Source organism: Alexandromys fortis, unplaced genomic scaffold (assembly GCF_014885135.2).
Source record: "Alexandromys fortis isolate MF-2015 unplaced genomic scaffold, M_Fortis_MF-2015_v1.1 scaffold_59, whole genome shotgun sequence".
Taxonomy (NCBI): domain Eukaryota; kingdom Metazoa; phylum Chordata; class Mammalia; order Rodentia; family Cricetidae; genus Alexandromys; species Alexandromys fortis.
The window spans coordinates 7,484,341-7,496,667 of record NW_026067943.1 but is presented as its reverse complement, the minus strand read 5'-3'; the positions used below and the strand labels follow the sequence as shown (position 1 = coordinate 7,496,667).

At 48.2% G+C, this 12,327-nt stretch overlaps 1 pseudogene; it reads right to left on the bottom strand.

Annotated features, from left to right (window-relative positions):
* Positions 1-9,831: 9,831 nt before the first annotated feature.
* LOC126505440 (60S ribosomal protein L35-like) lies at positions 9,832-10,897 on the bottom strand (annotated as a pseudogene).
* Between the last annotated feature and the right edge of the window lie 1,430 nt (positions 10,898-12,327).

Below are 12,327 nucleotides of genomic sequence, written 5' to 3'. Positions count from 1 at the left end.
GACGAATATCTTTCATATCACCATAGAACCTTCATCTGGTGATGGATGGAGATAGAGACAGAGACCCACACTGGAGCACTGGACTGAGCTCCCAAGGTCCCAATGAGGAGCAGATGGAGGGAGAACACGAGCAAGGATGTCAGGACCACGGGGGGTGCACCCACCCACTGAGATACATATGCTTATAGGTATACATTTATAAAGACAACCTGCATAAAGACAAACTACTGGTCCATTTAGTGTTGCTCATATGTTTATGAGTTTAGGGCTGAGCTTTTGTGATGGAATAACCTATCAGGGGCTTCTTCCTGGAAAAGACTGATTCTCTCTCTCCTGGCAACTGTTAATCGCCTGTAGCTCTTCATTTCGGGGTGGGCCCTTACGTGAATTCGCTTTGGCATGTCAACTGGTACTGTCAATTTTCAAGGCTTGTTTAGGCATCCATATTGTTGAGATTTCATGGGTTCAGCTAGAAGTATTAACAACATTATTTCAAATCAGTCTTGTGTCCAAGGTGTGTGGTGTCTTTAGCAACAAGGACTTGCAGTTCCAGGAAGCAACCCAGAGCAACAGCAATAGCTTATGTTGTTTTGAGAGTCTTTTGGGTTCCCTTGACCAACAGATTGAGGTTTCTCATGTCTGCTACTTGGAATTTTGTTAGATAGTCTATAGTTTTTGGGGGGAGTTTTCTTAGCCCAAGTGACATAACTTCATAAAACTCCATCTATGTATACACATATTTGGATTCTATGTAATTTTAGGTGAATACGAAAGAGTATGATTCCCACGGCTTTTTCAAGCATCCTTACAGTTATTCATCCTCCCTCCTCAGTTAAGCCCTCTGCCCTTTTCTCCATATCTCCTGCTTCTCCCGTTGCCTTCATATCACCTCTGTCTTGCTGCTCCTCTCTTTAGCAAGCATCTCCCCTTGCTCTCTGACCCTTTGCACTTTCCTGGCTTCTGCAGTCACTGAAGTTTGCATGCTCACATCTGAGGATTTGGTGCTGGGATCCGCAGATGAGAGAGAGCATGGGACATTTGTCTTTCTGGATCTGGGCTACCGTACTCAGCATCATATTTTCAGCTTCATCCCTGTATCTGAATTTCAGCTGAGTAGCATTCCACCATATGTAGGCACCACATTTTCATTATCTACTCATCAGTTGAAGGACATTTCGGTTGTTTCCATTTTCTAGCCATGGTGATTAGAGCAGCAATGAACATGGCTCAGTAGGTATCCATAGAGGAGGACGTGGAACCCTTTGGGCACATGCCAAGGAGTGGTATAGCTGGGTCACATGGCAGATTCACTTCTAGCCTTTTGAGAATCATCCACACTGATTATGTGCTAGTTTGCAGTCCCACCAAATGCGAAGGGGGGTTCCCCTTTTCTACCAACCAGGAATGGGGGTTCCCCTTTCCTATCAACCAGGAATGGCCGTTCCCTTTTCCTACCAACCAGGAACAGGGGTTCCTCTTTTCCACCAACCAGGAACGGGGGTTCCCCTTTCCTCACACCCTCACATTTGTTGTCAGTTGTTTTCTGATTCAGCTGCTGGGTTGTGTTTTCTTGAGCATCACTCAGGTGTTTGTACTCTAGACTTTTTTCGAGACCGGGTTGCTCTGTGTAAAGCTCTGGCTGTCCTGGAACTCACTTTGTAGACCAGGCTGGCCTTGAACTCACAGAGATCTGCCTGCTTATGCTTCCCAAGAGCTGGGATTAAAGGTGTGTGCTGCCACCACCCAGCACACTAAGGTGTTTATTGTTACTGTCATTTTTTGGGGAAATGCCGTTTTGGCCTTACATATTGTGTTTTTGTGATGAGACCTGGAAATGTGGGCTTCTTCTCTTGGTTTGTGTTTGATGTCACATTCTAGGCTGCTTCATGCCAGGCTTGCATACAGTTGTCTTTGAAGTACTTTGAAGTGGACCCAGGCCTTCTTCATTGTCTCTGTGGTCCTCACTCATCCCAGCTCTCGGGCAGCTCTTTGGAGATTGTCCTTTTTGCCTCTTGCTCGGTCCACTCTGTCATGTCTTGCGTGACTCAGTTCATGGGGAAGTGAGTTCATCTGTAACTTCAGAGGAGTATCAGACGAGGTTCCCAGATTTTCTAACATCCTAACCTTAGAAGAGCATGGGGCGTCAGGAGCATCTAACCAGCTGCCCCGTGCACTTGCCCTCTGGAGAGCATCCTGTCTCAGGCTTTCAGTTTTCAAGCAGAAACCTCCCTTGGGTTGGGAGCGGTGGGTACTTTGGGTCAGCAGCGGGACAGACCTGGGTGAATCTCCTGCCTAAGCATCCCTGTTCCTCATTGGCTCAAGATGTTGCTCCTCCAGACATCTGTTTGCCTGCTTTCATGCTCATTTGTGTCATGGGTAAACAGCAGTTGTCTGAGAATTTATATCTTAGATGGATATGGAGAAAGCAGCCAAGTCTCCCAGTGTAGGAGATGAATCAGGTGGCAAACATGCAGTAGCAGCGTTCACATAGAGAGCAGCCTACCCAGGCTGCACGGCACATGCTAACTGTTGGGCCGGGAAGGGACAGGACACCCGTTTTAGATAAGAGAACAAAACTTGTTTCTAGAAGATTAAAAATAAAGAGGGTTTCAAGGAAGCCGAGTCCCCAAAGGAGAGGGTTCCTAATTCTCAATCATTAGTACTCCCGACAGAGTTGCCAGGGCCCTGGGGCCACACAAGGGCACCAGGAAGTTCCTGTGGACGTGGACACTTTACAAACTCTCCAAGAGTCTTTGATTACTTCCTCAACTTTGTTTTGTTTCTGAGGCTGACTTGGAAGATATCTCTTTAGTATTTATGAGCTGTTGAAAGAGATGTGGGTGGAGGATGCCATCAGGGAACCTTTAGACCAAACTATCGGCGAGCTAATCTATTGAAAACAGGACCCTGGTAATACAGCGGTCTTGCCAAGTCCCAAGACAACACACATTGCAACATAGATCCCTTCTTGTAAATGTCTTCTGAAGGTCACCCGAGCCTCAGCTAATCCCTCTTTCCCTTGACCTTCTGCCAGTGTCCCACTGCGACTCACCAGAGCCGTCTGCTCTCCCCTCTTGCTCACCTGCTGCTGGGGGCTGGCCCAGAAGATAAGAGACCTGTGTTGCTGTTTCCATGGCCAGCATGTGGCCTTGAAGCTCTGTTGCACACAGGACTCAGTCTGGCATCTTCTCATTAACATTCTCCCTGACCGTCTCCCCTCCTCCATCTCAGCATCTGCTCTCAAGTCTTCTTAGTGTTATATGTCATCTTTCTGGCTCTACTTCCACGAATGCCCTTTCCTGCTCCGCTTGGCTCCAAGGCAAAGACACCATCATACCCAGGGGTCATCTCTCCAGCTGGGAGCTTGATACTTTCAACCCCCCATTGGATACCTAGTCTTTTCTGTTTAACCTCTCGCGTTCTCAAACTCTATGTTCCCTTCCTTGATTCCTTGACTCCTTCCCTGCAGACGACGGGCAAGCAAGGCTTAGAATGCCGACAGCATCAACCGCTCTTGTTACAGACCATGCTGATGCCTGCTTCAAGCTCACAGTGGAGCGGCTGTCAAGAGATCCAGCCACAACCCTCTCTTTACTGTCCCTCCGTCAGACTGTGCAGTCTGACCCCTACTCCCCTCCTCCAAACTCATCTCCATCATTAGAGATACCCGATGTCTCGCCAGATTCCGGAGGTATGTGTTTGTTCTTCTGTGGCAATCCCGGTGCCGCTACGCACAGTGGAAGAAGCCTGTGTTTGAGGAAGAGTCTGAATGACAGATCTACCAGGGGATGCCATGTGACTTTGGACTTCTGATGTACCGACTCAGAAGCCCACTTTTCTCAACTTTCAATTAGGGAAGACAGTGACTAGTTCAGAGCACTTGGGATGATGGGCGGGGTGTTGCAGGCGAGCAGGTGCCACCCAGGATGAACTTTGTTCTCCATCCCCCCCCCCCCCCCCCCCCCCCCCCCCCCCCCCCCCCCCCCCCCCCCGTCTGACGCTTGCGGCGCTCGCAGGCCTGAGTTTTACTTCTTTTGTGGGTCTTGCACATTTCTTCATCTGCCTTGGCAAGCAGATCTTCCTCCTTGGCACACGCCTCTTACAGTCTTCCTCTATGCCCCGCCCAGCTCTCTGCCAAGATGCTCCTCTGATTTACTCACGTTCAGGGACTTTCACGGCAGACTCCATCCCCCGGCATCAAGCAGCAAGCAGCAAATAGAGGCAGTAGAGGACATTCAGGAGGGTCAGGACAGAGGTCATTTCCCTTGACATCTGTTTCTTTGTTCCACCGGCAGTCTCCCTGATACCACCTTCCCGGGGGGGTCATGTTAATGCCTCTCCTCAGAACTCCCACCATGGAAGGTCTTTGGGGGCTCATAGTCCTTTAGTGAGTCTTTATTTATATTGCTAATTCTATAGTTTGATTCTTTGGGCTCTTGGCCTAAGCACAAAAGTCAGTTCCTCTATCCTCTCTGCCCTGCAAATCTTCACCTGCTAACCCTATCCTGGCTTACGTCCCTTCTTGGATGATGTCTTTTTGTACTACCTAGTCTGGGTGGACCACGCTTGAGTGCTTGATGCTCTCTCACCTCCCACAAGTGTTTATAGCTATAGCCAGCAAGTCTCTGAACACTAGAGGTCACACCCTTCTGGATGGTTGTGGAGCGACTTAATGTCTAGGAAGATACGCCTTTATCCCAAACCATGTTTATTAAGATGAACGTTACATTCAGTAAACGGCCTCTATGGACGTTAACCTGTGACACTAACGAGTCAAGTAATGTTATTAGACTTGCTATTATTGTAAATGGGAGCAATTTTGATGTCCTCCTGGACCACCTGTGATTAGTTGGCCGGAACAGACTGAATAAAGAATTTTATGCGAGGAGAGGATTCTGGCAGCTACAGGCCTCTGCCTGTACGAATGGTGCAGCAACAGTGGAGCCTAGAGTCTCAGCTGGGGAAATGCTCTGTACCCTGACAGGGAAACAGGTGCAGGGCATGCAGAGTGTCCTGGTTCGCTTCTGTGTCAACATGACGCAAGTCAGAGTTCTCTGGGAAGAGGGAATCCTCATATTGCCCTCATTTTCTAGATTAGTGGTTGATATGTGAGGGCCCAGAGCACTGTGTGTAGCGCCATCCTTGGGAAGGTGGTCCTGAGTCATATAAGGAAAAAACGGAGCAAGGCATAGGGACGGGTTGGTAGTCAGTGTTTCTCCATGGTCTTCGCTTCTGCCCCCACCCCGATTCCATTCACAATGGACTCTAAGCTGTAAGATGAAATGAAAACCCTTCCTCCACCAAGCTGCTTTGATCATGGTGTTTGTCCAGCAGCAGAAAGCACACTGGGGCACACAGTGTGTCTTCCACAATCTCCCTTGTTATTCTTCTCCCCTGTTGTGTGCTTTCCCAGGTTCATCCTTCCTAATCCTGTCTCCTAATCCTGGCCCGCCTGAGTTTTTATTCTCTGGAGGCCCCCTCTCCTCACCAGCTACTGCTTCCTGCCTGCTGATGGTGACTATGAATTCCAATTAGCCTTTTGGTGACGAGGAAAGAGTCTGGAAGCAGGGCAGTACACACTCTACTCTCATGGTGGGCTCTACCACCCCAGTTCCCAGCCCCACTCTCCACCTTTAGTGCTGACTCCCTGGCTGCCTTTCAGCCCTCTCTGGACTTTACCCATCACACGCCTGACAGCTCTTTAGCAGTGTCCAATAGTAGGGAAGTATCAGCAGCAAGGTCACTGATGCGGGATGCTCCTCTGTATGCTGTGATTATGTTATATTACCAATGGTTAGTAAGGGAGCTGCTTTAGCCTATGGCAGGGCAGAATAGAGCTAGGCTGGGCAAACTAAACTGAATGCAGGGAGAAAAAGGTGGAGTCAGGCAGATGCTATGTAACTGCTGAAGGAGAAAGTCGCTGGAACCTTACTGGTAAGCCACAGCCTAGTGGTGATACACTGATAAATAGAAATGAGTTAGTTAATTTAGATATAAGAGCTACTAGCTAGGAATATGCCAAAGCTATTGGCCAAACAGTATGATAATTAATATAGTTTCTGTGTGATTATTTGGGTCTGGGTGACGGGGGAAACAATCCCACGGTCTCCCTTTACAGTTCTCTGTGTGGAAACTGTGTCATAAACACCTTACATGGTCACTCTCAGCTATCTTATCCCCAGAAGAAATAATGAGGACATGGATAACCCAAAAAGATGTTGAGATTCTGGGTATGTCAACGTAGCACTGTGTCATTGTGACCAAACTCCAACAGGAATCCTGGGCGGGGAGAGGGGGGATTGGTGAAGGGTTTGCCCTAAGGAAAAGACAGGCGTACTGGGAGCAGAGCCAAGAGTTGCTGTGTGATGATGGGGTCTCTATATCCCCATGACTGCACCAGAAGAACCCATACATCATAGTCACCATGTCTATGGGACCACAGCAACATTCTGCTCTGCAGTGTGGATCCGTAGTTCTTTAGCTGAGGTAGAAAGTTGTAGGGGAAACCTGAAGTTCTAACTCATTACCGCGGATGGAACTTTTCCTCCAACCTGGGAGCTGCCTGCTTGCTCTCTAGAACTAATTTCTTAGGGGACATCAGGACCTTCCTCTTTCTCCATTATTAATGGTGATTATTGCCGTTAATTGGCAGTTTCCAACTTGTGCTGTTTTGATATCCCCTCCCCCCACCCATCCCAGGGCTTCCCTGAGCAGTAATTTGTAGGGAGCTCCTCCATGCTCTGTACTGATATTTTCATTTGATAACCCGTGTCTTCTAGCAACAGTGTCGTCCACCCATTCTGGACAAGAACTTATTTAAAGTTCTATTTTGAAATCAGCTCGCTAACTGGTGGGTTTCCGTAGGGCTTTTACCTAATCCTCAGTTTTGGATAACCTACTCGGTACCTGTCCTCTCCCCTATCCTCCCACCTGATCCTCATTTATCCTCTTAATCCTCAGAAGCCCCATCTTCTATCATTTTATGTGTGTTTCACTCCTCCTCCTCTAAAGCTGGGTTGTGAGAGAATCCATCCACAGGGTGTTTCATACCTACTTCCTTCGGGGTTCACTTCGGGGTTAGCGCTCCCCTTCATCCCAATTTTCCTCATGCTGTGTTCCTTCCTGGTCAAGCCTTTCTATCCCTAGAATTCTTCCTCCATACTTTTGATTGGCCTATGATCTGCTATCCCCACTACTTAATGTGTCCCCCAGTGAAGGCCCCTTTCTAGTTTTCTAGCTTCAGATTAAATATACAAAACAAAGGTTCAAAGTTGAGACCTTCATGCAATAGTGGACATATGTCATTTGTTTTTCTAAGTAAACACTCATCTAGTATAACTTCTTCAATTCCCATCCATTTACCTGCAAATGTTGTGATTTCATTTTTCTTTACAGCTGAATAATGTTCCATTATGCACAAGTACCACCTTTTAAAAATCCATTTATCTGTTGATGGACATGTAGCTTGATTCCGTTTCCTAGTGAATAGGGTGACCACATACAGGTAGGTACAAGAATGTACAAGTGAGACAGGGAGACAGGTTTTTCTTTCTTGGTTTTTCGAGACAGGGTTTCTCTGTGTAGCTTTGGAGCCTGTTCTAGAACTAGCTCTTATAGACCAGGCTTGTGCAAACTCACAGAGATCTGCCTGTCTCTGCTTTCTTGAGTACCGGGATTAAAGGCATGTGCCACCACCGCCCAGTGTGACAGGTTTTTAAATTTTGAAGCAGGACAACTATGAAACTATGTGCAATACTTATTAGTCCTATGTTGTTATTTAACAGCTCAAGACTGGATTTGATTGAAACTCTATTCCCTCATCTTCATGGGTATAAGGAACCTCATTCATTTTGTGAGTGCCCCATAGCCAAGGGTCTGTTTTGGCTCCATAACCATCTGCTGCAGAAGGCTGAATATCAAAGCCATATGGCTGGAAGGCAGGAGATCGCATTTGGCCCAAGTTCTTACCGAACAAGCTTCATGACTTTGTACATGACACATGGCCATTCCACACCTCAGACTCCTCATTATTCAGATGAAGTGATTAAACTGACTTCCACATGACTCCCCGTAGCAAGGCCATTTCAGTATCCTCTGACTCTGAGGTTTTCATTAGACGCTGGCTTGTTTATAAATTACTATTACAGTTCTATCCGATGGCTACCTAGTATCTGCATAGCCCAAAGCTTTTAATAACTAGGTAACCCTCTGGCCTGTGCTCAGTAGATAGGGGGTACCTCCTTTGTGTGGACTAAAAAGGGCCACCCTGCTTTGAAATTTATCCCGTTCAAGAGGTGGCACCTGTTTCCCTTCCCCTGGATTCTAGGATAGCCTTACAAAGTGTACAAAATGATGTGGAAAAGGGGGAAACTTCCAAGTAACAGGGAATAGGTGACAAACACTGTTTTAGTTCTAGTAAATTGGGAGGCAGAGGTGGGGGATCTCTGTGAGCTCGAGATCAGCCTGGTCTACACAGTGAGTTCCAGGACATTTAGAGCTACACAGTGAAATCCTGCCTTGAATAAAACAAAAAACCAAAACCCCAAAACCAGAAACCAAAAAACCAAATCAACGAACCAACCATCCAAACTAAATAAATAAAAAAGGAAAAAGTATAAAAAGCTTGTACCTTTATTTTATCTTGTTTGAATTTATGTTGATTGGAACTATGACAATTCAGTCCAAATCTTTGGCCAACTTCAAAACATACAGATGAGGCCACCTGGGCTACACAGCTTTCCACTCCCAAGATAAGATGCTAGAGATAATAGCTCACGAAGAAGAAAGGGTTAAGGGCCTCACAGTTTGGGGGTTCTAGTCCAAAGGTATCCAGCCGTTTGGCATTGCCCCATGATTTCATCTACGAATGTGTTGGTTGGGTCTTAGTCACAGACATCCTGGGATGCAAGCAGCCTGTGGGCTCGACACTCCTGTTCTTCTCAATGATCAGTAGGTCTTGGCAAGAGCACATCGCGAAGTTAAATCATTCACATCAGGGTCAGAGAGCAAGAGAGGACAGTGGCTCAGGTTCCAAAGTCCCCTTCAAGGATTTCCAGCCCTCAGTATAAAGTTCCTAGATGGGGAAGCTGTTGAGGGAGGTAACACTTTAGGATGAAGCAAAGGTGTGATGTAGTCCTTAATAGTTCCTACAGGTGTTCGAACTCCCAGAACACTTGTAGCCTTGCTCAGACTTGTTTTCCACATTTGGAAAGTGAGGGTTGTGACATCTACCTTGAAAGACTGTGATGAAAATTCTGAGAAATGGGGCAAACAGTTAGAGATACTATATCCCTGCCCTTGACCCTGTCCGTGACCCTGCCCTTGACCCTGCCCGTGACCCTGTTCGTGACCCTGCCCTTGACCTTGTCCATGACCCTGCCCTGGACCCTGCCCTTGATGCTGCCCAAGACCCTGCCCGTGACCCTGCTCATGACCCGGCCTGTGACCCTGCCCTTGACCCTGTTCGTGACCCTGCCCTTGACCCTGTCCATGACCCTGCCCTTGACCCTGCCCTTGATGCTGCCCATGACCCTGCCCGTGACCCTGCTCGTGTTCCTGCCTGGGACCCTGTCCATTGCACACGATGTTCTGTTTCTTTTTTCCCCATGCCACAATAGAAACATGTCAGCTTACAGGTCGCTGCTAGTCTTGTTTCGGTTGCACTGAACACGTCAGAACTTTTTGTAGATGGAGGGTGGCAAGCCTGTGGAGTCTGATGTAATTTGAACAATAGAGAAGTCTAGACTGTCTATCAAACAGTTTCATGCTAATTCCTTTTTTTATTTTTTATTTATTTATTTTTAGCCAGTCTTGCACTTTATTGCCCTTCCATTAGGCCTTGACCGCATACTTGCGTAGCAGGTACAGCTTCTCCTTGCGCTGCTGCTTCTTTGTCTTCAGCTTCTCCTCGTGCTTGGTGAGCCACCGGCGTATGGCTCTAGTTTTCTTGGGTCGCAGGTCCAGAGGCTTGTACTTCTTGCCCTTGTAGAATTTCCTGAGGTTTTCCTTTTGAGTCTGGTTAATGACGGTGAGAACACGGGCGATGGATTTACGGACAATTCGTATCTTGGAGAGCTTGGACGCGGCGCCGCCTGTCACCTTGGCGATGCGAAGCTGGGATAGCTCCACTTTCAAATCGTCTAGTTGTTTTAGCAGCTCCTCCTTCTTCTTGCCTCACAGGTCCCGAGCCTTAATCTTGGCCGTGGCTGCGTTGCTCACCGCTGAGGCTGCCTCCGAGAGAAAGCCATGCTAATTTCTTGAACTTACTCTCCCTCCTCTTTTGAGATGGAGTCTCACCTCTCTGTCCCTCTCCAGTCTGGCCTCAAACACTAGAGCGCCAGTGGTCCTCCTGCCTCAGTCTCCCAAGTAGCTGGGACAACAGGTGCACACCACTGTTTCTGGCTTGAAACTTAACAACTTAACAATTCCCACAAAGGACATTTTGGCTGGAGAGCAGTTTCAATGACAATGAGCGAGAGCTACAACTGGAAACCAGTTCCACCAAGCAGGGATACCCTGCTTCTCTGTTGTCTTTTCTCTCTCCCCTCCCCCTCTGCTCTCCTCCCTTTCCTTCTTCCTCTCTTTCCCTTCTGTCTGTGTCTGTGAGACTCAATTTTTTTTTTCACATTCAGAAAGTGAGGGAAACTCAAGATGTGCATGGGAGGAGAAAAGATTTGTATGTTCCTATCACATGTTTACATGGAAGTGTTGTCCCGGGATTGCCACTGTGGAACAGAGCTGGGACCGGCTGGACCATTCTGCTGCCAGTTGCCTGTGAATCAGCCCAAGGTCAGCTGGTTTGCAGGAAGCATTTTAAGTCTCTCCGTTGACAAGTGGGCAGACCCTCACTCCAGCTGTGGCTGCAGGGCCTCTGGGGCCCAAGGCCTGGGTGTGGCATGGCTTACTTCCTCACAGCACCATGCCCCAGCCAACCGCATCATCATCAGTCATGAATGTCCTTCTTGTGTAAGGAGCCCTGGAGCCAGGCGTTCTTCAGCGGCCACGGGTCTCATTAGCATGAACATGGGGATGCTTAGCGCAGAGCTGGGGCCTTCTTGGCTATCTGATTCCAGCGGAAGCAGCCCCTGTTGTGGCGGCTGTTCATGCTGTCCTTGTGCACCACAGACTCCATCTCCTTATTGGGTCTCGCCGACACAAAACCAGTAGTTTCCAGAATGTCATAGCTCTGCTTTCCCAGGCTAAAAGGACTGTAGGATTTTCCTGAGAGGAGGGGACTTTTTATTGAGCAACCCCAGTGTTGGTCTGCACTGGAAGTTCATCCTGAACTGGTGGGGACAGCCGCTGTCCACAGAGGATGTTGTGGGACCATGCATGGTGCTGTACTCTGGAGGTAGGTGGCTGCCGTGACTCATTCCTGAATCCATGAGTGCCGATGCCACGAATCCTGCTGACACGTGGCCCCTTCCTTGTCTCTGAGTTTCAGGAGTCTGTTTTCAGGACTCAGCTCCTCATAGACCCCTTATCGTTCAGTGACGCCTTCACCTCACAGTCTAGTTGCAAGGGTGTGCGATCTGTGGTCTAGGGGCTGTGCGCATCCCAGGAGAGCTGTGAATGTGGTCGGAGTCATTCTGACTCGCCGTTGTTGTCACAGAGTCAGCAGGGTGGACACTCCTGCCGGTAGGAGGGGTCTTCTGTCATGTTGTCTCTGCCTGCCTGCCTTCCTTCCTTCCTTCCTTCCTTCCTTCCTTCCTTCCTTCCTTCCTTCCTTCCTTCCTTCCTTCCTTCCTCCCTCCCTCCCTTCCTTCCTTCCCCCCCCCTTTTCTTTTGAGGCAGGGTTTTTCTGTGTAGTCCTGGACATCCTGGAGCTCACTCTGTAGGCCTCAAAGTCACAGAGATGAGTCTGTCTCTGGTGGGATTAAAGATATGTGGCACCACCGCCGGGCTCATTGTCCTTTCTTAATTGGTAGAAGAGTCTGAAATTCCTATGTTCCTATCACACATAGTGAGTGATGTTAATACCACTGCCTTATGGGCGAGTTTAATTGCTGGCTTTTGGTCAGAAGTCTGCTTCTGTCCAGTCAGCTGGCAAATCCATCCCTGTACAATAGAAAGCTGGGATAGGTTTTGAGGTGGGGCTAGAGTCATACATAGCCACAGCCCAGTGACTTGCCATGCACCCTAACTCCCCGTGGTGTTGCTGTGGGCCTCCTCCACGGTCCAGGCACTGCTCTCCATGGTTGGGAGCCCATGGCTACCTATCCTATTGTCTTTTTAAACTATGGTTAGCTAGCTCATTGCCATTTTGATATGCACTTCCCTGACATTTAATGATACTGAACGTTTTTCATAAATTTATTAACCGTTTGA